Here is a 13,480-nt window from a genome sequence, read left to right as displayed (position 1 = left end):
CGGTCCTGAGTTCCTTGCTCGTGCTCGCTCTCCTTCTGCTCCTGCTTTGGACCTTGAGATTTCAGTCCCGTGCTCCAATGTGGGTCTCTGTCTCTGTCTCCTTTCATCACCTGATGAAGGTTAATATTCAGGCGGATGCCTATATGTTTTCCTTTGGGTTCTCCTTCTTATTTAGCTTCTCTAAGAACCCGAATTATATGCTCAATGTCCTTTATTTATGGCTAGAAACCAAATATGAGTGAGTACATCCCATGTTCCTCTTTTTGGGTCTGGCTTACCTCACTCAGGATAGTGTTTTCTTCAGCCTGCTTTCTTACATCATTCAGGCCCACTTGCCCAAGGATGGCACCACCCCCGGTAGGCTAAGCTCTCCTACATTAACATTAACCAAGGCCAACAGATTCGGCTACAGGACAGTCTTAGAGGCATTTGCTCAGCTAAGAGAAAATGACCCAAGCCTGTGTCCAATTGACATAGAACTAACCAGGATACGTGGGATACAAGAAGATGGGAGGAGTAGGTATGATTGACGGCCAGAGTAGCTGTCCTTCCCTCCCTTGCAGAGCTTGAATCCACCACAACTACTGCTCCAGGCACTCAGGTTTCTGTGGTCCAGGGGCAGTCCGCCCTAGTTGCACAGGCTGCTTAGCTCTGCATCCATCGCTCTGATACTGATGGTCAACACTGAAGACAGGTCACCTCATGAGAGGCACAGAGACTAAAGATTCTTCTTAGGGCTGCCAAGGCGTTACCTTCTGTTGTCTGCACAGCGGTATTGGGTCTAGCTTGGCTTGCCAACATGTATCTTCTGTGTAGTTCAAGTTAAGGCACCTCCAGGGTTCATGGGGATGGCCCACCGGGGCTCTTGCACATGAAGGCTCCAAAAGACATTGAGAGTCCACAGATGAGAAGTCCCGAGTGTGGAAAAGTCGCTAGGAAAGGTGAATGCATGTTTGCAGGTTTGCGTTTTCATGCAGCTCCCTGTGGATTTGAACCTGCTCCTGTTTGAAGCAGTGTAACAAACACCAAGTGAAGTATTAAAAGAAAAAAAAAAAAAGCTATTTCATCCGAGTCTCCGTGTGACAGTGAGAGCACAAGGCAGTAAGTCCTAAGGATTTCTGCTCCGTGAAGGACGCCACAAGCAAGGCAGACAGATGGCCCACTCAACAGAGACACTTCCACTGTATGAAACAACAAGGGACGCATGTCTAGAGTAAACAAAGAATGTCTTTAAATTGTTCTTTAAACCAGAAGGTGTTTCTGTGGATGGGGGACTCTCTGGTGAGTGCACACAGAGAGGAACCCTGGAAATTTCCTGTAATACACAGAAAACGGAAACGGTGGTGAAAACCCACCCCAGAATATAGGCCACTGGGAGGGGCCCTTCCAGCTGTGGGAGAGCCTGTGAGGAGAGACACTCGCGTGAGCCGCTGCAGCCATGGGAGCCATCTGTAGGGGTCTGTGAAGCTAGGCACACTGCCCCCAGTCTTGGCATGCACACCTGATGACTGCTCGCCCAAGCCTCGGTCACTCCAGTCCCCAGCTCCATGTGCAAGGAAACACACAGCGGCTGTGCCTGTGGTCACATCAAGGCAGAGGCAATCTGTTGTCACTGGGTAGGTGGCTGCACTCAGCGGTAGCTCCACTGTGAACAGGAATGAGAGCGCTAGATGAGTGAAGAGGTGGCGGACAGGTAACGCTCAGCAGCGGGATTCCCCAGGGAGTGTGAGCATGAAGAATAAGGCTCAAGTAGGTTTGACACACACACTCACACACAGACACACACACGTGACTACACATTCTATGCAGATACCCTCTAGGACGCCTCCCTAAGTGCAGCTCCTGAGAGAGGGTTGGAGGCTACCAACTCACCGAGGAAGGCCTGCAGGGAGAAAGAAGGAAGGAAGCGGGATAAAGCAGATAGCAGAGTAGCAAGGGGAGGGGGAGGGGCTAGAAAGGCCTCTTGGAGGAACTGTGGGGCATTCATCATATCCCAGACTTGGTCTTTTGTCTCCCTCTATTACACAGGTCTTGGTAGGAGCAGCGGAGGGACTCTCAGCAAGGGTCACTCTCACGGTCTGGAGTCAGCAGCCATAAGAGTACTCTGAGCCAGCTCCTGGGACAAATGAGGAGGGCACTGGGAAAGGACAAAATGACAGAAAATATAACAGAGCAGATCTCAGACAGCAGGGCGGTGGGAACATGCCAGAAATAAGAATGCGGTTAACCTCAGGACCTCAGGCCCCTGCCTTGTAACATAATAGAGAGGGAGGCAGTCTGGACAGACGGTGCTCCGTGCAAACCCTGGAAGCTTCCATCAAAACAAGCAGGATGGACACCCTGCCACCTGCTGGCAGATGGCACAGTACGGATTCTGCGCTTCTGGAGGAAGCAGGGCTCTGGGCCCAGGTTTATTTGTGAACAAAGAAATCAGAGAATTCAAATCCCCTCTCTGTGAGGTAAAATATGTATAGCCTCAAAACAAGTGGCCATCGAGGGGAAGCGCAACAAAGGCGAGAGGATTCTAAGCTTCCCTCTGTGTGATCCACACAGAAAGGCAGAGCCGAAAGGAAAGGCTAACTGGGGGGCTCTGCTGGGCAGGTAGGAAGCAGCAAATGCAAGATAACCAGAGCCAAAGATGAAGACATCTCTCACACAAAAAGAGATGGCTGCAAGTGGAAGGCAGAATTCAAATCATTGGGATTACTCTTGACACCTTTGTGGAGGAGCGGCAGGGGCTGGTGCCTTTGTCTTGCCTGAGTAAAGCAAAGCAAAAACACTCAAGACTGTGCTATGCATAGTTCACGCCCAAACCATGACTGCACACAGGCACCTGCATATTCCTGCACGCAATTGCATGCTTATCCACATACACTTGCGTGCGTTTGCACATGCAGTAATATGTGTGTGCCCACATGAAATCCACCTCCCTCTTTCCTGAATCTCATCTGCCCACAGGGATGATGTTGGGGTCTCTTCTATTTCATAGAAACCATCATTTCAAGTTTCTACGCAGTTTTATAAGGACCGAGACTCAGGCTCAGGGGCTGGACTCAGGCATCAGGCTTCGACATCCTGCCAGTTTCAAGGCACACACCGACTTCCGTATGATTTCCCGCCATCAGAACTCCCACGTGCAAAGTAGTTTCTGGAAACCCCTTCTTATCCTCTCAGGTCATCAGTCCTGCCCAGACTCAGCCTGACGAGATCCCATCAAGTCACATGGCTCCTGCAAGCGAGAGTCGAAGCATGATCCACAACAATGTAAGCTTGTCAGAAGGACCTGCTCTCACGTCCCACCCGGACTTAGACTCTTAAGCAAGACGGGGAAGGTGTGAGCCTCAGAGGGCAGGAATGGCTGTCCACATCCTGGAAGCCTAGAAAGAGATGAAGATTTGGCTGCTCAGAAAGGACTGGGGCATTGCCGTCCCTTCAAAAGAAGGGACATAGGAGGTGAAGTAAAGACTCCGCAGGAGAGCACCTGGGCCCGACTCCTCAGGGAGCTGCTAAGCATTGCCTTACCCTAAATCTTGTCCCACAAGAGAGGACATGTTCTATGGACTAGTAGAACCCGTCTTTGAGGCAGATGCAATTCAGCTCAGAGCAATGAGGATGATTTGAAAGCCCATGCTTTAAATACATGCAGAGACTCCCATACCCCAGGGGGCTCTATGAGAAATTCAAAGTGAGTCCTCCAGCAAGGAAGCTGCAAACGTGAAATCCAGGGCTGATTATGAGCAGTTTAAAGAACCCTGGGCTCAGCTAGCCTTCTGGAAAAGATACCCATGCTGGCAAGGAGCCCTCCTTCCATGGTGATGCCCCTTAGTAGAATGGGCAGAGTTCGGCCCTACAGAGATTCAGACAGATAGACAGACAGTAGAGGCAATGACTAACAACCATGCCCCATGAGAAGTAAGATGGGCTAGTGCCGGCAAGGCTGGGGAACACTGATGACTTCTGGAACCAAATCATGTTTTAATAACACCAGTGTTATCCTGAGCTGTCATTTCTGCCCTGAGATTCCTTCTCCGTTAAAATAAGACAGTGGGAGCCCAGGCTCCCAGCTTCAGGAAAGAGCATCAGGTCTTATCGAGGCAGCAGCACAAGCAATTGACCTTTCCACCTAGAATCTGGGCAGCCAGCGTCTGGAGACAGGGAATAGAGGCAGGGTCGTAGAAACCAGGGATGTGGCTACCAGGTGCAGGCAGGAAAGAAAGGAAAGGAGGCTTGTATTCATGTCAAATCAAGATCCACAGTAAGGAATCCTACAGAAAAGAATCCAGCCTAAGACACACATGAGGACAGGTGCTGTCCAGGGCTTAGAGCGTTCAAAGAGGCCAGAGCACAGCCGATGCCTCTGACTATCTGGAGAAAGGAAGCTGCCTCCCAAGGTCCCTATGGCTATACTCTGACTTCACCAGGGGACCAGAACCAATAAAGATCCAAGTGCACATGGAGATGAGAGGGGGGAAAGGGGCAGAGAAAGAAAGCAGAGAGGAGAGAGAAGAGAAATATAGAGGAGAGAGAGAGAAACAGGGAAGGCTCGCATATGGGGACTAGCCCTTAGGTAGACAGGATACCCAGGTAACCCAAAGTCTCCCTCCCATGTGAGATGGACAAAGACATTCCTGTTGCTAACGTGAGATGTAAGGGAACTGGCTCTCAAGGGCTGGAATGGGGAAAGGACCTTGCTAGGAGCCCAGGCACGATGGGACCCCAAGCTAGATACAAAAGAGGGCCTCTCAGAGTCTGCAGAGGTTAAGACTGGACATAGGCAAAATGAAGCCCACAGGAACAGCTATCCAACTCCACTGGATGGACCAGCCTGCTGTGCACCATGGGCAGAGGTCAACTCCCAGTCCAGATGGTTTGCCTCCCTGCCTTGCTTGCTAGAAAGAGAAAATTATTCAGAACCATAAACTAACTTATTACCCCTCCCTTAACAGATATCAAGCTTTAAGCCAGCTTTAAGCTTGCCAGAACAGGCTGGAATCAGCAAGATAAAGTTCTCTGCCATGTGTAGACGTGAGGGTCTGTGAGCTAAATTAAACTCAATTATAAAACAATAAAGAAAGATACATTTCTGCACACTAGAAGTTTACGATCGTGAAGTTTGCACCTCCCATGCAAGGACTGGAACTGCAAGTCAAGACAGTGTATTCATGCCGCCTCTACCAGGGAAGCAACATGGTTTATGGACTCAGGAAAAGGGGAGCATGTGCCTAGCAGAGCTTTAGGATCTGTCTCCGTGTATAGGTCAGCCTCTCCATCTTACAGATTACCTGACACTCTCCCTCAAAGCCAGCGTCCCATAACGGTATTAGTTATGACTCTTTGGACCACCAGTGACAAAATCCCTAACTCAAATAAGTTTAAGGAAAGAAAAAGGGATTTCTTCATTCAGAAAACTGAAGAATCCCAAGGGTGCTGTTGCATCAGGCACAGCTTGATCCAGGCTGCACAAGGTCTCTCAGGGATGGAGTGTTTGCCCCTGAACTTCTCAGTCCTGCCTAGCCCATGCTCAGGGCCCGTGTGCTCACAAGAAACTGGCCACAGTTCCAGCCCAGTGACCCTTTCAGATACATACAAACAGGAAAAAGAAGCAGCCTTCCTGATCGTTCTAATGAAAATAACCCTTCTCAGGTGTGGGCATCAGGTGACCACCACAAAGCCGATCTCTCTGGTGCCAAAGGATGGAACATGATGATTGACTTAAGCAGAGAGTCAGCTTTGCCCCTGGCCTCACCGGAGAATGGGGAGCACCAAGGACTTCCCAGGGGGTGTAGGGGCTTGATCGTGGCTAAGCAAGTGTCTAGTAGTCTATCTCAAAATACAGTTCAGAGTTTGGTCACTTACTGTTAGACCGTTCCTGAGTCCAGGCAGCTTTCTAGTTGTTTGGCCAGATGAAGCTGTGATAACATACTGATGGACTCCTTTTTTAATTTGTTAATGTCACTGGTTGAAAGCAACACCGACCAATGCAGGCTACCTTTATGACAGAGATGGGGAGGGAGGGAAGTCAGCAGAGAGAGGGCCAGAGAAGCGGAGGGCAGAGGACAGGGAAAGGGAATAGACAGAGGGTAGAGGGACGAGAATAGGGAGGGGCACGCAGGAGAAAGGGGAATGGACCATATTGTCAAGTACAGAGGGATCATGGAGGCTCAAAGAAAGGGTCTGCATCAAGTCCCAGGCTCCAAGCCCCAAGAGCCTTTCTGTTGCCTGCTTTATTTTTTCTGTGTGTTCATGTCAACTGGTGACCCTTCTGTGCCTGTCTATTTATCTATCTATCTATCTATCTATCTATCTATCTATCTATCATCTATCTATCTATCTATCATCTATCTATTTTTCTATCTGTCTATTTGTCTATCTATCATCTATCTATCTATCACATTGTCTCACTTACGGTTTTGCTCTTCATGATTGCTAGCAGTGATTTTCTTTAATGGACAGAATATAAACAGAGTAGGAAGAATTACCCTCCCCACTCATATACAAAAAGGACAGCTAAGCATTGAACACACAGGGATGAGCTGCATACCACAGGGTGTCTTCCTTGCCACCAGCGTGTTCCATTCTGTAGGCATTCTCCATACCGACCACAGTGCATTACAAAACCCTGTCTTCAACAGGTTGGTGAAATCTCAGGTTTTGGTACCAAGGAGGCTGCAGAAGTTCCAGTCGATGACTCCGGGCTAAAGTGCATTCCGTATATTGCATCATCAGTTCCCAAAAGCCCCACCAAAAATGTTCTCCCACCTCTCTGACTCTGCTTGAATCGCTTGCCGACACCTGTGCCAACCCCTGTAGCTAGGAAGACATGTTGCTCTGACCGTGGCTCACCTGGATCTAGGGCTGGAGTCAAAGAACTTGGAAAATAGGGAAAAACAACATCGAGGAACCGCTTCGAGCTGCTCAATGTCCACAGACCCCAGAAGCCATGCAGAGACATTTCCCTCTGTGGGCACCTCCACTAGCAGAGAACTTGGTTGCTGTGTTTCACTCCACATCATCAGCATATTCCCCACTGGTGTCCCTGGCTGTATGCTTCCTCCTTGGTGAAAACACTTAGCAATTATTACACTGTGCACAACTTTCCTCAGCTTTCTGAAGCACCAGGGACCTGGAGGTGTTCTCCTTCAACTCTAACCCACCTGCCCAATAAATACAGCAGAGACACCTATCAACAGCCAAATCTCAGATCCACTCAGCCGTGTGGAGACATTTAAAACCTTCATTAGAAGTCTCCACAGGTTAATTGAATCTGCTTCTCTTTTTAAATTTTATTTATAATTGACGCCGTGTGCATGTGGAGGGCAGAGGACAACTTTTTGAAAGAGTTGGTTTTCCCCATGTCACCTATATGGGTTCTGTCTGCCAGCTTATGTTGGCAGGCTTGCATGACAAGTGGCTTTGCTAGCTGAGCCATATCACCAGCCTTGGATCTGTTTCTTATCTCTTGTGATGGATTGAATGCTTGTATTCTACCTCCACCCATAAAAGTTTGAATACTGATGTTCTGATCTCTGACACAACGTTATTTAAAGGGGAATGCTGTGGGATAATGCTTTTGTACCCTGGAAAGATTTGTCACTTATATTGATTTAATAAAATGCTGATTGGCCAGTAGCCAGGCAGAAAGTATAGGCGGGGCGACCAGACTAGGAAAAGAGGAAAGGCTCAGTCTGCAGTCACCATCCAGATGTAGAGGAAGAAAGACGAGAATGCCTCACTGAGTAAGGTACCAAGACACATGGCTAAATGTAAATAATTATGTTTTATAGGTTAATTTAAGTTGTAAGAGTTAGTTAGTAATAAGCCTGAGCTAATAGGCCAACCAGTTTATGATTAGTATAAGCTTCTGTATGTTTTGTTGGGACTGAAAGGCTATAGGACCAGGCAGAACAGAAACTTATGTTTACAGGGGAATTTGGGGGAGCCTTTAGACTTAGGTGAAGACATGTGGTTGTAGCCTTGGTGATGGAATTATTGTCATCAGACAAGAACAAAAACAACTCCCCTCCTCTTCCTCCTCCTCCTTTCCCTCCACTCCTCTTCCTTCTTCTCTTCCTTCTCCTTAGTTTTCTCTCCCTCCTTGTCCCTCTGCCCCTACCTCTTTGCCCCCCTATGTGAGGACATGGTGAGAAATGAGCCCAAGCTGGGCCAAAGGCCTTCTCCAGGAACTGGCCGTGCTAGTCCCCTAATTATGGGTGCCTAGCCTTCAGAATTGTTATTTAAGTCACCTGGTCTCTATTATTTTCTCAGAGAAAAACCAATGTCTCTTGGCCTGAAAAGTTAAGAGTCACCAAGGTAAAAGGAAAGAAGGAACTCTTTTCTTTTTCTTAATGTTGGTATTTTCAGGGTCAAATTTAGACATAAATATATTCTGATATAGCAAGGGAAGTTTTTTCTCAGACACAGCTTGCATTCAAACGTTATTTAAATCATCAAAATGTATTCAGCTTTGCAAATCAGCGAGGATTGCGGCAGTTCCAATGTAAACAGGGAACAGGTGCAGGGCGCTGTGAGCGGTAACCAGCGGCAAATGACTGTGCAATGCTGAATGGCAAGCGGGAGGGGAAAGGCGAAGAAGAAGGAAGCCTCACTATAGAGAAATGTGTTGTAGGCAATCGCTGTGCACATCAGTCAGGTTTCAGTCAACGAAGCACCGCCCTGGAAATGTCTAGAAGTCCATGTCCACGTGTATGTGCGTATACATACTGCATATCACATGCCCTGTGCTGTATTCATGTGTTAGACAGCAAATGGCCTGTGCTTTTCTTTTTTAATTTTTATCAGTTCTTCGACAGTTTCATAGGATGTGTTTGGATCACATTTGTTGGCTCCCAACTCTTCCACAATTCATCCCCCTTTCCTCACCCACTCAACTTTGTCTTCTTTTTTTAAGCCTTTAAAACAACCAATTTGCTCAAATGTTCTTGGATGGGCGGTCTTTTACTGGAGAGAGATGAACTTCTCAGGGTTCAGATCAGCTCTCACCAGAGAGTGACCAACCATTCCTATAGAACAGTATCTCTTCCTCTCTCAGCAGCTAGCAATTGCCAATAACTTCATGGCTTAGCATGGAATTGTGTTCCTTTAGAGAATCGTAATACAGATTTCTACAAGAAAACATTACCTTCTAGACATATCCAAGTAGCTGCTCAGACGAACTCCTGGCACTTGTAACAACATGTTCAAAACCTACTCAAGCCTAAGCCAGACAAGAACCCAGCATAAAGAGGGGAGCGGGCACACAATTCCATGCTAAGCCACCGTGTCATACTGCAGCTTCCACAATGAGACTTTTACTTTTTTCTCTTAAATTTTGTTTTATTGGCGGGGGGGGGGGGGTGTCAAGGTGATGGAGGGTGGATGCAAAGAAACAAGGAAATGAATGGGATCAAGATATATGATGTAAAAAAGACATCAAATAAATAAAAAGAAAGTTAATTTTTTTTTAAAGATCCAGATTTAAGTTTTCCCATTTCAAATGATTTAGTTAAGAAAAGAATCCATCCGGGGCTGGAGAGATGGCTCAGCAGTTAAGAGCACTGCCTGCTCTTCCAAAGGTCTTGAGTTCAATTCCCAGCAACCACATGGTGGCTCACAACCATCTGTAATGAGATCTGGTGCCCTCTTCTGGCCTGCAGGCATACATGCAGACAGAATACTGTATACATAATTAAATAAATCTTAAAAAAAAAAAAACTTTAAAAAAAACTAGTTTATAAAAAAAAAAGAAAGAAAGAAAAGAAAAGAGTCCATCACAGGCATACCCAGCCACTTGGGTTTTAGTTACTATCAGATGTGGACAACCAGTAATGGCCACCACAACATTCCCACCTCGGTTTTTATGCTCTCCTTTCTTGTGCAATAACCCCTGAGCCTTGGGAGGGGGATAAGGTACATATGTTCCCTTAGCATTCTGCAGCTCCTTATTCTCTGCGCCTTGTGGATGACACAGTTAAGCACCATCTACTGCCAACAGATGCTCAACAGCTAAGCACTGAGAAGTGCATTGATCTATGAGCAGAACAATGCATCAGTAGGAGTTGGTTCAATACTATGTCCATTTAGCAGAGTAGAAGTTGGAGGTTTGCCCCTAGGATCTATGACCTATATAGTCATAGACTCTTAGCACAATAATGGCTTCAAGTATGAATTTCATCCTGTGGAGTAGAATTTTAATCCAATAAAAAATGGTTAATTACTTCTGTGATGTTGCATGAGTGGGCATTTCTTCCCAGGTCAGTCATTACTGGAGCTTATAGAATCCATAGATGGGTACCATTGGTGATAGCTTTTCTCCTCTAGTAGCTTGTACAGCACCTTTCAGAGCTATGAAAGCAAGCCAGTTAGGATGAAGCATCAGGAGTCCAAAAGTCTGAAATAAAGGTATCCATAAACTGATTCCTTCTGCAACTCAGCTGCTGAGTTGCAGAGTCTGATGCAGCCTGCTCTTGCCTTTGAAATTGGCTGGTATTTTCTCTTGGTTTAGATAAGGAACATCTCAGTTTCTGCTTTTATGTCCGTGTGTACATGTGTGTGTATGTATTAATGTACTGTATCTCAATTTTCCTTTATAAAGAAGCCATTCGCGTTGATTGGGGCCAACTGTTATGCCGATTTACCTTTGCTAACCAGATAAAGACCCTCTTGTTTCACAAGGTCACAGTCTGAGGTTATGGCAGTTAGGGTCCCACCCATTTGTGGAAGAAGACAAAACTCAACCCATGTCCTCATTTCAGAATAAAGAGGGTTTATAAGACACTTAATGTAGAGTTAGTAAGCCCTAAAATCAACAAATTCTAGAAAATTCTCAGTGAAGACATTTATGCTCTTCTGGAACACTTTCAGATGCTATTAACATTTTACTCTCTCGTTGAAAGAAAAATGTAATAGTTTCCAACTGTTAACACAATATGATCCTCGCATGTCTCTTAGCTGTACCGCTTTCAATTAGACCTTGTATAGCAGGTTCCCCTTTCTATGTTACTAATAATGGACAAACACATCACTCTGGTTGAGCTCTTTTCTAAACAGCACTGCTGTGACGTGAGATGACTGCACCATCATGGGGAGCAAAAGGAGAGAAGAAGCACTATCTATGTATCCAAAAAGAGAAGGCACACAAAAACATGGAGTCTCCTTTGTGTTGACCAGCTACTCCTGGGGACAAGGACTGACCTGGAGTGTGGTTGATAGACCCAGGGTCACTCCATTAGTGTAACCTGATTTTTCCTCTCCCAACAGGTACTAGTTACAAATAACTTCTGGTTAGGAGTGGGACTTTGTGCCTGCTTTGCCTTTCTGTGCTGGGATTTTGTGGAATGAAACGTGTGCAGGTATTGTGTGTACTGTCAGCGTCTCTGTGTGTCCATGTGTGTAGCAGCCCCATTGTGCCTTTAAGATCCTGTTTCGTTGGAGTCAACCATTACCACTGACTTACAATGTTTCTGCCTCCTCTTCTGCGTATATTCCTGAGGCTTGAGAAGAAGGATATGAAAAAGAGCTCCCATTTAGGACTGGCTGATCCGAGGTCTTTCGCTCTCTGCACATTGCCCAGTTGTGGGTCTCCATGTTAATTACTATCTACTACAAGAACTTTCTCTGAGGGGGTTGAGCAATGAGCTCGTTGGCAGAGGAACGATCTCTCTAAATAATACATCAATATGCGGGCATTAAGACCAGCAATTAGTAAATGGCCCTTGTGAAGACAAAACTCTCCACAGCAAAGGACACAGCAAAGACGCAGCCTACAGAATGGGGAAACATCTTTACCAACTATACATCAGACAGAGAATTAATATCCAGGGTACACGAAGAACTAAAAAAGCTAAACCTCAAGAAAACAAATAAGCCAATTTTAAAATGGGATATAGAACTAGACAGAGAGTTCTCATAAAATGAAGCACATGTGGCTGAGAAACATTTTTTTAAATGTCCAACATACTCAGTCATCAGGGAAATGCAAATTATAACTACTCTGAGATTTCATCTTACCCCAATCGGAATGACCAAGATTAATAAAACAAATGACAGTAGATGCTAGCAAAAAATGTGCGGAAAAAAATTACTTTTTCATTGCTGGTGTAGAGCAAACTCGTACGGACACTGTGGAAATGCTGGTGGAGGTTTCTCAAAGTGCTGAAAATCAACCTATCCAAGATCCAGCTATCCCAAGCCTTGAGCACATACCCAAAGGAGCATACACCCTACTAGAAAGATACTTGCTCCTCCATGTTCATTGCTTCTCTGTTCATAATAGACAGAAAATGAAAACAAGTTAGATGTCCATCAACCGATGAGTGGATAATGAAAATGTGGTTTGTTTACACAATGGAATGTCACTCAGCTTCTAAGTAAAGTGAAATTGTTAAATATGCAGGTCAATGGATGGAGCCATCATCCTAAGAGACGTAACCAAGACTCAGAAAGGCAAACTTTGCATGTCATCTTCTCTTCTCTATGGATGTGAGTTTTTGTTCTGTTTAGTTTAGAATAGAGTTAGAATAGAGGTTCAATAGCTACCAAGGACCTGGGGAGAGAAGAATACCACCAAAGAAGGGGAAATATAATATAACGCTATAAAGAGATAAAGGGGAAATTATAGTAGGAGGATTAAATGGGGGGTGGGATGAAAGGGCAAGGTAAATGGACTGTGGGGAGGGACAACTGACTCTAACGGCTTTTTGAAAAGCTATATGGAAAACTGCTATGGCATGGTCTTTCTAATATATGCCAAGTAAGAGGAATTTCAGAGGAGTCACCATTGGAGGACATGTTCCCCCAACTGGACATTATATGCTACCGAGAGTAAGATACCCAATACCAGGAGCTGGTTACACATTTTTGTGTAGTTGACCAAAGGGATTCCATAAATGCCACTAAACATTACAGGCTATTGCCAACACTACTGTATACCCTCTATGACTTAATGCTGAGGCCTTCTGGCTGAACACAACTTATTTACATCATCGAATGTGGAGACAACAAGCTGGTGCCCAACGAAAGCCTCCCCTACCTACAGACTAGTGCCAGAAGAGGAGAGAAGGAATTATCAGGCTCAACCAGCTATGGAATCTGCAAGCTACAACAACTGACCTGCCCACAAGATACACTGGTACAATAGTGGTACAAGTATGGGAATAACTAACCATTTTTTTTTATTGGATTTAAGGTCTACTCCATGACATGGAACTCACCACTGTTAATGAAGTCAGGAATCGGGACTAAACAGTCCTAGGGGAAAACCTGAAGTGGTAATCTAATTATTCTTTATCAATATAAATTCAGAAGTCAGATGGTGGGGTAAGAACCTGAAGGATCCAAGAAGGAGAGCAGCCACCAGGCCTCTCCTACCTGCTCCTCAACTCCCTTAGAAAGGGCTGAGATCCCTCTCTGCTCTGCATTACTACTTCCTGTCCTCTCTGTCTTCAGTCCTCCAAAACCTCTGTGGTTAATTTTGGTCGGCCAG

Source organism: Alexandromys fortis, unplaced genomic scaffold (genome assembly GCF_014885135.2).
Source record: "Alexandromys fortis isolate MF-2015 unplaced genomic scaffold, M_Fortis_MF-2015_v1.1 scaffold_52, whole genome shotgun sequence".
Classification (NCBI taxonomy): domain Eukaryota; kingdom Metazoa; phylum Chordata; class Mammalia; order Rodentia; family Cricetidae; genus Alexandromys; species Alexandromys fortis.
Note: the sequence above shows the minus strand (reverse complement) of the source record.